This window comes from Varanus komodoensis, unplaced genomic scaffold, assembly GCF_004798865.1.
Source record: "Varanus komodoensis strain SLA01 unplaced genomic scaffold, ASM479886v1 scaffold66, whole genome shotgun sequence".
Classification (NCBI taxonomy): Eukaryota; Metazoa; Chordata; class Lepidosauria; order Squamata; family Varanidae; genus Varanus; species Varanus komodoensis.
Window position 1 is genome coordinate 3,563,219 of NW_025336296.1, and position 13,260 is coordinate 3,576,478.

A 13,260-nucleotide genomic window follows, 5' to 3' on the forward strand; every position below is an offset into this window, starting at 1 on the left:
CCCCATCCTAGCTCTCTTTAGGTGGTTTTTAGTCTTGCGTTGGATCAAGGCCCTGGATCATGTGTAGAGTCTCTGCAGGCAGAAGTGCAGCTGGTGAAGGACCATGTTAGAATGATTCTTCCCAATCAACTAGCTCTCTATTTGTATGGAGATATGTTTGTTCGCTTTTAATGAAGGAGCATTCAGAAACGGTATCCAGTCTGAAGCAGTGCAGTGCATTTTCCCACCTCATTGTGATGCATGTGTAGACGCCATTCCTGAGTCTTGTTTGAGCCAGAAATTGCAGCTGATTCGCAACACCAGCCTGCACGTCGCTCAATATCTCCTCATTTGATAAGATGTCACTCAAATGACTCCCCAGTGAAGTCGCTCGAGGCTCACCGAAAATACTGATTTTGTGTGCAGCTGCAGGTCAAATGAGAAATTAAAAGAGAAGACACTGAGATTACAAGCTGTGTAGTACCATAATGCCATTCCAGGATGGGACGCATACAGAAAAAGTGTACTCTTTGGGTCCCCTTGTGTTGAGAGGGATGCCTTGGAGAAGGAGGATGTTTGCAGACGTGCAGGTAAAATGGTCAAAGGACTGGAAGGTCTTCCCTAGAAGGAGAGCCAAGCCAGAGCAGGTACTCTCTCTCCAGGCCACGCACAGAGGTTCACTGGTCTGTCTCCTGCAGCTTACTTCCCTGGCAATGGGCCAGCATCCTTCACACACCTGGGACAGCAGGTTAATCTGAGGGCCCGGAGGCAGGTTCAGCTTTGTCTTCCACCATTAGATGCATCTGGGAAGCTGCCTTGGCCACCCCTCAGCATCTGCCAACTGTAGTGGTCGCTTCACTTTCCTTAATAGCAAGCCCTGGAGGGGATCAGGCTAAGAAGGTCAAGATGTTGTACTGATCATAAATAACTGAGCTCAATGTAATATGCTTCCGTGTGGAAAACTGAAAACCCATTAAAAGCATCAGGTTGATAAATACATATGGGAGCCTAAAGTCAATGTTAGTCCTACTTAGAGTAGACCTATTGAAATTAATAGAACTTAAATTAGGCTGACATCAGCGCATTCCAAATGATCTGGTCAGATGACATTATCTCTGAAATTTCTTAAAGCCCATTTGGAGTGATTGAGATAGATTTTCCTGTATCATCTATCTCTTCATTAATATGATCTCTCCTGCCCCATGTGAGTGTACACACACACACTTTGATTTCATAATTTAGGGCCTCAGTCCTACGTGTGCACACACCTGGGAATAAACCACATGGAGCTCCATGTGATTTGCTTCTAAGCAGATATTTATAGGATTTTACTGTTAGTATTTCTGGCACATATACAGGAAAATATGCAGAAAGAGGTGGAATCTCTTTTGTTAGAGCTTCTGAAATAGTCAGATTTGCTGCCGCTGAAATTCGTGACTTTTGAAGTCCCTTCCAACTCACAAATGTTGAGTGGGGGTGGTCACTGAATCATGGGTTGTTGTGGGTTATCATATTGTGGGTTATCCTATTGTCTGAACCGCTGAGATAAAAAAAACTGCTGAGAAAAGAAACCAGGCTGAACAACCCGCAGTTCATAACCTGACAAGAAGCTATGGGTTCCCTTCTTTGGTTGTTTCAGGGTAACAAGCCATGGTTTCTTAGTATAGCTGGGTTCTGACAACACAATAGCCCACATTTCAACAACACCTCACAGTTCAATGACAACCTACCCTGAGCTTGAGTGTGGGTTATCATATCGCTTGAAAGTGGCTGATAATTCTCCCTTATTCTTTAAGTACAGGAATAGTTTGTTTTGGCAAATAGATTACTCCTAAAATATTCATTTGGGTGACAAAGAACATTCTTTTCCAAAGATCAAGGATAGTTTTTGATCCTGTCCCTGGACGGTAAGGTGGCCACTTATGGTTTGGCTAAAAAGAAGAAAAGCATCACAAAGAAAAAGAAGAAAAAAGGACAGTGGTTTGCATAATACTTGCATGTGCTAATTGATATGTATAAGATGAAAGCACAGAAATAATTATCATGCTGTAAATAGAAATAGCATAGAAGGAAATGAAGTGACCAGATGCTTCTTCAGATGGATTTAAGAGTTGATGGATAGCATTTCTTAGTGTTCTTTTACTTTTAAAGTGGTCTTAGGCTGGACAGATCTTGATTGCCTTCAAAATAGAGGACAGTTCTCTCTCAAAGGGGACACATGGCCACTCTACAAAGAATAGGATTTGTTGGGGGACTTGTAGGTTGTGGCCTTGCCTTTCCTGCCCCCTGCTAGCTGGGTTGGGTTTTTTGAGAGCGGGGGGGGGGGGGGGAGGATGCATTGAACAAACAAAAATCTGAAACCACTTTTAGGATGTAAAAAGTCCGAATTCAGACCCTGACATTAACCCACTATCTCTGAGAAATGGCTGCAATTCATGAAAACAATCCTCTTCCTGGGCAGGTGTGTTAGCAGGTCATCTTCTGGGGAAAGCTGCCAGGGCCACTTGGGTGTTTCCACAGAGTCCTCCATTTCTGGTACCAGCCAAGCACATTCAGCAACTTCTCATCCATCCTATGATTTAATCTCACCTCTTCCTGTCTATTCTCCAGCTGTCCTATAAATAATAATTTCCACCACACTTCAGCCTTCCCCTCTTTTTTACAATTTCACAAATCCCCAGTGTCTGTAGTTATGAAAACAGATGCTTTTTGCTGGCCAAGTGTATGAGTTAAGCAGTCTGTGGTCAGGGAGAAAAAAATATGAACAAATACCTGTATTAATATCCCCAGGTTCCATTTTCTCCAGGGAAGAAGAATAAAAATAAAATAACCTCATTGCTGGCCCACCACAGTTGTTTTCTGGACAGAGCAAAAGTGGTAGACTCTGAATCACTGACGCAAGACACTTCTGTGTGTGTTTTGGCAGGTGTCAGACCTATGTCCCTCCTTGTTTATTGTACAGCAAGCACAGACGAAAAGGCTGCCCACGCTGCAAAGGAGTAAACACCTCTGCTCAGTCTTGTTGTGCTGATGTATCTGGAAATGCACATGTGGAAAGGGCAGAAGGCGATATGGGCCTGTGAACTAGAGACGGCACTTATTATATCTAATTTAACGCTAATATAATAGGTTGCCTCCTCTTTGGAGTTTGGAGCCTTCCTGATCTGATGGAATCCATCCCTCCAAGCATCCTTGGGCCTCTTCTTGGGCTTGGCCTGGTCCTCCAAAGGGAGCCAAGCTGAGAGGGATTCTGTGCAAGCAGAAAACCTCTTCCGAATGGCAGGTGCAGCCAGTGTGGGAGGGGGTGCTCCCAGCAGTCACGTGGGCATCCTATCCCAGTAAGACCCTCAGAAGCACCCTTCCTCAGCATTGGTGCTGCGCCTCGTGTGGGAGAGGGGTGCTGCTCATGGTTGCATGGGGATTGATCCTGGTGAGCTCCACCTGACCATGCTGTGGCGTTGGATGCAGCTGCCCAGAGGCTGACAGGGAGAGAGAGATGCTACTTGTGCGATCCGTGAGCGCAACTAGCATTCACAGGGAACTTGGACTCAGTCCTGCTGAAGAGCCAGGGGATTCCCCAGCCCTGGGAATCCGGCGGATTCCCACCCACAAACAGATCCCTAGCCAGCTCCCTCTTCACACGTATGATGGCCATACGGTGAGTTCAGAAGTAAGCTGCCCTTATGCATTATTACAGTAATTCCGATATCTGTGAGAAGAAAGAGAAGTCAAAAGGAAAGCAGATGCTGTCGCTGTAGCACGGAATAAATCTCATGCCCTTTCCAGACTAGCCGGAATAATTGCTGCATTGCCTAATCACAGAAGCCCAATTTGAAAATAATTGTTCTAGCTGAGATGTGTTATATCTGAATGTGTCAAGTGAAGCTTTCTTTCCACTCTTCCAGACAACAGCAATAAGAAGTGGAGATGCGGCAGTGTCTTATCTCTATGCCCACGGTCTTTTGCTTTTCTTGTCCTTGTAGAGCACATTTTAGCCAACCTAAGGGGGAAAATATTCATTTATTTTATCAGGGCCCAATTGAACCTGCAAGGCTAAGAAGTCTAGTGAAGCAAAGGAAGGGGAAATAACCCACATTCATGTCAGGAACGAGCAAGTCTGAAATCTTAGGTCTTTATACAGAAGATGCCCAGAGTGGAAGAAAATTCAGATAAGTATTTGAATATACAAACAGGGCAGAGGAAATAACTCCTGGCAATTCTTAAAAAAACTAATAACATTTGAAGGCTTGAAATTTGAACAACCAACATCAGGTATGATGAAAGACTTGTGTGATTTGCAAAAAGAACTGAACATTTTCATTTCTGGAATATTATTTAAAAGTGATGTTATTTGTATGTACTGAAAAATATATTTTATTTATGGAGAAATCCATTCAAGCATTTTGCTGATTAATTATTTGCTCTTGAATACTGATGCCCCAAAGGAATCCATCAAGTCCTTGGAAAGTAAAACTTTACCCATGCAATCTGGGAGAAGAGGTCTCAAGTCCTCTTTTCCCAGATTACAAGAGGTCTTGGTTTGAGATCGAGGCTTGATTTGAGATATATATTTGGTGCATATGCAATATCAAACTGCATCTTGGGAGCTGTAGTCTGGAATCACACAATGCCTTGTGAGGTCATGAATGTACCCCTCTCTGATTGGTTGTTTCCACATGGCTTTCCTATGTGATGTTTACTCACCACTGATGATCATTACTTCTGTGTTTCATCCTGGTTGGCTGGAATGGCCATGTATCCATAGGTCATGCTGGATAGAGCAGTGGGCCATCTGGACCATCATTCTGTTCACACATCAGCAAACCAGCTGCCTGCAGGACCCCACAAGGAGGACATGAGTACAGCAACCCCCTTTTGCCCAGCAAGTTCCCCAGCAACTGGTGTGCACAGGTAGACTGCCTCTGATACTGGAGGCAGCATGGAACCGTGAAGACGAGCAGCCATGGCAAGCCTTCTTCATGCATTTATCTAATCATCTGTGAAAGCTGTCCAAATCAGTGCCCATCACTACATCTCATGGGAGGGAATTCTGTGGCTTTACTCTCCATTCCATGCCAGGGCACATGGGGGGCTCATAAGAGAATTCAAGGAAGTGCCTGTCAGCAGAAATATTCTCAAGCTAAGTCTTTCCAGACCAGATCTGTGCTCCTCTGGACAGGTCTGGTTGATTCCAGCCACCAATGTTGCTGACCCTGTGATTATTTTTGGTGGTTTCTTTTTCCTTTGTTTGACCTGACTCTGTTCATTCTTGCATTGATTAATCTTAGTGTATGTGAGAGATTTTTGTGCACGTGCATGTTCAAACCTCATCATGATTTGCAGGAGTTAATTCTTTGGAAACGTTCTATTCTGTTGTGCAAGTTTATGTAAGCTGCTTTGTATGTGGCTTCATCATGGAAAAGTAGCATACAAATAAAGTGATGATGATGATAATCATGGGGGAGGTGGAAGTGCAAGGAATGACGATCAGATCTGCAAATGACACAGAACTGGGTGGGACAGCTAATACCCAGAGGACAGAAAGACGACTCAAGGAGATCTTGACAGGTTACAAAGCAGCAACAGATGAAAATCCTGCGGTTAAGAAGAAGAACCAAATGCATTGCTACCAGATGGATGGGTGGGGGGGACACTTGGCTCAACAATACTGCAAAATAGAAGGATCTTGGTGCTGTTGTGGATAACAAGCCAAGCATGAGCCAACAACGCGATGCAGCCGCAAAAGTGCCAAATGCTCCTCTAGGCTGCGTGAATAGAAGTATCACTTCCACATCACGTGAGGTGCTCAGCTCTAGTAAGACCTCAACTGGAGTACAATTCTGGGCACACAGCTGAAAAAGGTGCAAAGAAGCTAGAAAGGGTTCAGAAGAGTGCACCAGGGTCTCGAAACAAAACCCCCTGAGGAGAGATTGAAAGATCTGGGCATGGTTAGCCTTAAGAACAGAAGTCTGAAGGGAGATACGAAGGCACTGAAGGGAAATATGATAGCAAAAAGGGAGAGTATTTGAAGGGCTGTCACAAAGAGAAAGAACAGGATCCTCCTTCCTTCCTTCCTTTAGGAGGCTGCTATGCCGCCCCATTCGCCGAAGCCTCGGGGCGGCTCACAATAATAAATAAACACAATATAAAAACAATATAATTTGAGTCTACCTGACCAATAAATAAATAACATTAACAATTAAAATAACGTTTGAATAAAAAGGTCTTTGCCTGGCACCGACAAACAAATAACGATGGCACCAGGCGGACATCTCTGGGGAGCACATTCCATAGATTGGGCACCACCACAGAGAAGACCCTCCTCCGGGTACTTACCCTCCTAATTTCCTTCACGGAGGGTTCCCGGAGAAGGGCCTCTCCCACTGATCTCAAGGGGCGGGCGGGCATATATGGATGTAGGCACTCCTTCAGGCAGTTTCTCAGTCACCCCAGAGTGCAGGGCTTGGAATAATGGGCTCAAGTCACAGGAAGCCAGGTTTCAGCTAGATACCAAGAAAAAATTCCTGACTGTCAGAGCAATACAACAATGGAAGCAATGACCTAGTGAGGTCGTGGGCTTTCCCCACACTTGGGGCGTTCATGACCCCACTGGACAGCCATCTGAGTGGGATGGTGTAATTGATGTCCTACACTGACAGGAGGTTGTACCCAGGGGCCTTCCAGGCCCCTTCCAACTCTACTATTCTGTACTTCTGTAATTCTGAGAAGAAGAAGAGGTTCTCCCTGGAAAGTAGGAGCAACTGCATGAAGGGCTTGCCATATGGGCATTCCAAGAAGCGTGTGTGGCCAAACGGATTGAGAAATAAGTCATGCAGTCTATGCAGCTGCTTCTAACCCATCCCAGTCTGTATCGGTCTTGAGTTTGTTGGATATCCTCCAAGTTTGGTGTACATATGAGCAATGCAGACCTAATACTTGTGATGTGCCAGCAACTTAATCTTGGGTTTTGTTGCAATCACCAGTTCGCCACCTTGTGTCCTCCCATGCACACAGAAAGGAGTTTCAGGGACAGGGAGTCCTCTCCCTTCCTTGTAAGGGTTTGTGGTGGGTGTGGTGGCGTGGAGTGGAGTGGACAAAACGAGACCCATCGCTGGTGGTTACATGTGTGTACGATGCCAACCTCACCCTGTACATAAAGGACTGCTACCATTCACCGTGCCACATGCTCATTTCCACTTCCAATGGCCATAGCATACCAGAACAAAACCAACTTTAAAAACGACTGAGTGTACTTTTTACGAGTAGCCGCACCAATTAAAATTTGCACTCACTGATTAAAATTGCCCCCTGCTGATTAATCAGCAAAACCAATTAAAGTTTGCAGCCCTAATTTCTTGGATCAGCTCCAGTAGTTAAAGTTGCAGCTTCTTGTGCCAAAATTCCTACTTAGTCAAAAGTTTCTTGGAGCAAACTAACATTGCTCAGGATGTGTTTGGATGAGGAGAGTTCCTGACCTGTACAAAGAAAACTCACCAGCTCACCTATGGCATCCAAACACCTTCTCCAGGACACCAAGCAGAGAAGCCTTTCTCGTCTTGAAGAGAGCTCACTCCTTTTCTTCCTTTTTATCTTTCCTCTGACTTCAAGCTATTGATGTGGCACAAATAATTACAAAATGCAACAAAATGTACTACTCCTCTGGTTTAACTCCAGTGTCAAGCAATTATGCATTTCTTGGCAATTGGATGATTCTGAATTCTATTATTATAAGAAAGGGGTGGCATCTCATTTTCTCAAGACCATACTTAATTTTATTATTCTCTATAAAGTTCCCTCTTACTTGCTTCCCTCCACATCCTTAACTGAGCTTTTGGAAGCCTGGCATAATGTTAAAGCCAGAATGTGGCCAAGCAGATGACTGGTAAACACGAGAATGTGAATTGGATGAGACTAAAGGCCTAGCTGGTCCAGCTTTCCTACAGTGTTCCCACAGTGATTATCAGATTATGGGAAACTCAGAACAGGATACCAGTCCAATAGCACCTTTCTGCTTCCATTAAAAACATAAGGGAGGGCCTTATCCCATATATTCCACTCCATCGCCTAAGATCATCAACAGAGGCATTCCTAAAGTTTCTCTCACTAAGGCACTTAAGGAGGAGGGGCTTTTCTGTTGTGGTACCCCAGTGGTGGAAAGCTCTACCATCAGAGATTCATCAGGCGCCTCCCTTGCTGCGTTTTAGGTGCCTGACAATTATTATTTTTTTCCTCCTGGTGCACCTATGTCACCACTTAGGTTATTTATATGAATTTGCACTGGTTTTAATATATTAACATCAGTTCTTGATTAGGGTATTTTAATTGTATCCTCTCATTCATGCTACTTATTGGTACTTTTGTTGTAATGCTCACCCAGAGGATGTCTGACAAACCAATTCAATAATGAATGAATGAATGAATGAATGAATGAATGAAGAAAGCAAGCAAGCCAGCCAGCCAGCCAGCCAGCCAGCCAGCCAGCCAGCCAGCCAGCCAGCCTTTCTGGATCAGAGCAAAGGTCCATCCCCGAGCAACTGGTATCCCCCAACTGGCCTATGCCTTTAATTCTGATGGTAATTAATAGCTATCATGCCTATTAACCATTCATCTGTCCAAACTTGACACATGATTTCATTCTCCCTTCCTTGGAGGTATTTTGTGAACATTCAAATTGATTTCTTCCAAATGTCCAAGTGCTGTTTGTTAAATATATGATAGTCTGAGTTTGTGTGTGATCAAGTTGGGTTGAAGCATCTTCATACCCATGTGCTAAGGTGCGTCCCATCACTGTAAGCAAGAAGCTTACAGGTTACCGTTCTCCAGAAACTCAGGCAGAAACTCATACTTCTCTAGACCAAGTATGCAGGAAGTTTGCAAGGCATTCTGAATTCAGCAGAATTTTCACTGTACTTATCACCTTGAATTAGCAGGAATGGTAGCACAACAAAATGAAACCCTTAAAACAAAGCTAGCAAAGTCTTGTGTTGGGACAGAGTGACATGGCCAGATGCCTTGCCGTTGCTTTTAATGAGCATGACATCAACACTCAATGAGACTTCCACATTCTTCCCCAACTAATATGCTTCTCCAGGGTGTTCAGTGGGCAGATGAAATAATATTAAATTACTCCAAAGCCATAACTGAATGTGTGAAAGCTTTTCATACACAGGCATGTGCTGCACTTCCTAAAGAACGTGGTGAGCCTTGTCATTCCATCTAACCAGCTGATTGAATTTATGAGAAAGTGCATCAAAAGAAAGGTTCCACTGGAAGGGTCCTTACCAAGTTTTCCTAGCAACTAATATAACTGTGAAATGCTGGAAACTCCAAATCTGCATCCATGCCTCCCATTGACAATCACTAATTTATCTGTGGGACCCGTGAAGCAACACAACTAAGAGAGATCCATCTAAAAGTTTCCCAGACATATGGTTGTGTGACCAGTACATCCAGTCTCCTCTGTATCATAAATAATGAGCCTCAAAAGAAGTGAGGAAAGTCTTCCTAGAAGGAAATTGTCCTCACTGAAGTGGTCTCAACTGAGAGAAGGAAGGACCATCCTGAGGAAATAAGGCTTTCTATTCAATACTTTGGCCACCTAATGAGAAGGAAGGACTCCCTGGAGAAGAGCCTAATGCTGGGAACAATAGAGGGCAAAAGAAGAAGGGGCCGGCAGAGGATGAGGTGGCCGGATGGAGTCACTGAAGCAGTTGGTGTGAGCTTAAGTGGACTCCGAGGGACGGTGGAGGACAGGAAGGCCTGGAGGAGTGTAGTCCATGGGGTCACGATGGGTTGGACATGACTTCGCGACTAACAACAAATTCAAGACACAGAGAGTGAAGGAACTGAAGCAACATTTGGTCGATGACCTACAATTGGTGACTAATAAACAGTTGCTATGAACATTGACAAACAGGTTGGCATAAAAATGTTGAAACCTTGTGCTGGTTTTGTTGATCTTCGTCATGACTGATGTTTGATATTTGATCACAAAATGTTGTATGTTCATCATTAAATAACAAAGCAAACAAAATGTTATGAAAATGATAGTGCAAAAAGTAACTATGACATTTCAAAGAGACAGTCATGATTAGGAAGAAATCTTACATCATCCAAAAGGAATGAATGCTGAAGTTGGTGGCCTCAAAGCGAGAATAGTGAAAGTTGAGATTTTTCCCAGAATGAAAATGGTTATAGATGAATGCAATATTAACAGAGACCATGCTTAAGGGGGAAATGTATTGTGCCTTGAAGACATGGGAGGGGTTGGGAGGATATTCTAGTGATCTTTGAAACATTACAAAGAGGACGTTGTGATGTGCAAAGTCCTCAAATACATCATGAGATGCTGATTTGGTTGTCTCTAGAAGCCTTTGCCTATATCACATATTGTCCTGCCTTTGTATTTCTCCAAGTGATGGCTCATAGTCATACAGAAATTCAGTGGTACCTCAGCTCACAAATGCCTCAGTTCACGACCAAATCAGGTCACGAACAGAAATTTTGGAAAAAATTTGCCTCAGGTCGTGAATTCCACATCGCGCCCATCTTCCCCACTCGCGGTCGCAGACAGACCTGTGGTCACTGCTGTGTGTGCTTTTTCGTGTGCTTTTTAGCACATACAATGCTGTAAAGTATTATTCAATAATAATATTGAATAATGGCTCCAAAGAAAGTGCAGAGCAAGCAAGGTGGTAAAAGGAAAGTGCAGAGAGGTAATGAAGGTGACCCGAATGTGCAGATTTTTTTACCAAAATTGACCCTGTAGCTAAGAGACAAAGAGAGAAAACCCCTGAAAAAGATCTCCCCAATGTCCTTATGGGGGGGATGGGACTCTCACTCCAAACAATAACCTCCTCCCCCACCTAGATTAGTGTTCTCCATTGTACTGTACAGTACTTTGTTACTTTGTTGTTCTTTGTCACTTGGTTTCAAATTTTTGTGATTTAAAAGATATTTACAGAACGGATTAACATTATTTACATTGAACCTAATGGGGAAATCTGACTTGGTTTGCAACCAATTTGGGTCATGACCAGAATTGTGGAACAGATTAAGTTCGTGAGCTGAGGTACCACTGTATCTGTTCTGCTTGGGAGGAATGGCAACCTATCTGAATTTGTTCAGGGAAGGTCTCCCCTACCATGCTGTAGATTCCTAATAAAATTCTGATGGGTTGCATGGAACAAAATGGGTTGAAGAGATTTCTCGGTATCTGAAGAAATTGTTTTCCTTTTGTACCATATCTTTTGCATCATGTTCACCTTTATGCTCCCCAGTTCTAAACTAAAAAGTCCCCAAATGAAATAAGAATAGCATATTACCCTAGACTTTCTTGACTCCCCCTAGTCGAGTAACAGCTTTAACACTGCCTTTATTGGACAGACAGTTGGTGAGGAGAGCCATGCAATGCAGAGATAATCCAGTTTCCGAGTGAATAATGTGCCAGGCAAAAAGGGATTATACCTCCAATATGGAAACTAGATTATTGTTGGAGAGAGAGAGAGGAAATGGGGCACTCCGCTAATTATTCCTGATTAGACTGAGACTTGAAGTGGATATGCATACATGCAAAAATCTCAGCTCCTATGCCAAAGAAGAGTTCTTCTGTTGGAACAAAGGGAAGTAGAAGACAAAGCTTAGAAGAAGAAAATTAATATTATGTGCAGACAAAGGAAGAGATTAGGGATTTGGAACAATGCAAACAAAGCAGAAGGGCAGATGGCAATGATGGAATAAAGGATCTGTCTTTGGTCTTGAGCTTGTAAAATTCCTCCCGCTTCAGGCTCCGTACTTCGTAGCAGAAGCCTGAAATCTTGGGTGCTCTTGGCCATGCAATTGTGGTCTTGGGCAATTGTTCTCATGGACTGCTGGCTTCATCCTTGAGAATTTGGAAGCAGAATGTGAAACAAATTGCAGTGAGATTATGAAAGGTGGGCCAGGTCAAGATTCTGAAATAAAGGAAGAGGAGGTGCTTATCTCAAGGCTAGATGTTTTGCCGAGCCAGGCATTTCTCAGGAATGGCCAGGATGTACAGCCAGTGGGAGGAGCCTGTGAAGAGGAAGAATTCTCAGATGCAGAACAGCCCTCCTTGCTGTCAGCCCCATGACAAGGTGTCAGCAGAGGGCCAATTCAATGACCACTGCACAGAGAGGAGGCATGGTCACCTTCAGAAAGCCCCTCCCAGGGGGATGGGGCCCAGGCATGTTCCTAAGGAGAGTTCCTCTATGGGGTTCAACAAACTGCTCTGTGCATGCTCAGAGACCTGATCAGGGTGATTTGTACTTGGGAGCAATAAAGAACAGTTTTTCAAGGAAGGAACATTGCTTAAATGAGGAACCTTGGCTTGCAACAATGCTCGGTGAAATTGCAATCTGATCCAACCTATTTGAAGGACACCAGATTGGAGAAACATAGAAACAGAGCAAGTCAGAAGGGGCCTCCCAGGACATCTAGTCTGACCCCCGGCTCCAACTGGCTCCACTCACAACATGCCCACCATGCACATGTCCAGCCTATCCTTGAACACCCTCACTGGTAGGGCCTCAACCACCTCCCGTGGAAGCCCATTCCACACTCTTGGGGTCCCAACTGTCAGAAAGTGCTTCCTGGCATCTAAACGGAACCTTGGCTCCCTGAGCTTTGCTCCTTTGGAGCGTGTCCTGCCTTCCTGTGCAGGGGAGAACAGGTCTCTACCCACCTCCGTGTGACACCCCCTCACATACCTGTATGTCGCCAACAGATCCCCTCTGAGTCTCCTCTTCTCCAGGCTGAAGGGACCCAGTTCCCTCAGTCTCACCTCATATGGCATCCCCTGCAAACTGACCACCAACCTTGTGGCCCTATGCTAGTTGAGGTCCTTGTCTTTTCTCTCTCATGCACATACAGAACTGAAACATCATTCTAACATATTTATCATATTTAACATGTTCCCCTTTGGACAATTCATTGGTTGGTGATTATCTCGGAAGTGCTCAACCCATGGGAAGTTGTTCCCTTCCTCCAAACTCTTTGCCCTCAGGATATCAGCATGCAGCCAGTTCTGATTGGCCACATGGCACAGCGAGGTCTCCGCCTTTATGGCACAAGGCCTGGCCTAGTGGGATGACCCCTGCGAGTCAAGGAAGCCAAAGCAAGGTTCTATAAGGAAGGGGAAGAATGGCACCAGATCTCACTGGCAGATCTGCACCTCCTTGTTGACGGTATGGGAAGGTGGTGACTCCTTTCGTCCCCACACTACACCAGTACAAATGGGGTAATAACCAGTTCTCATTGGCTTGG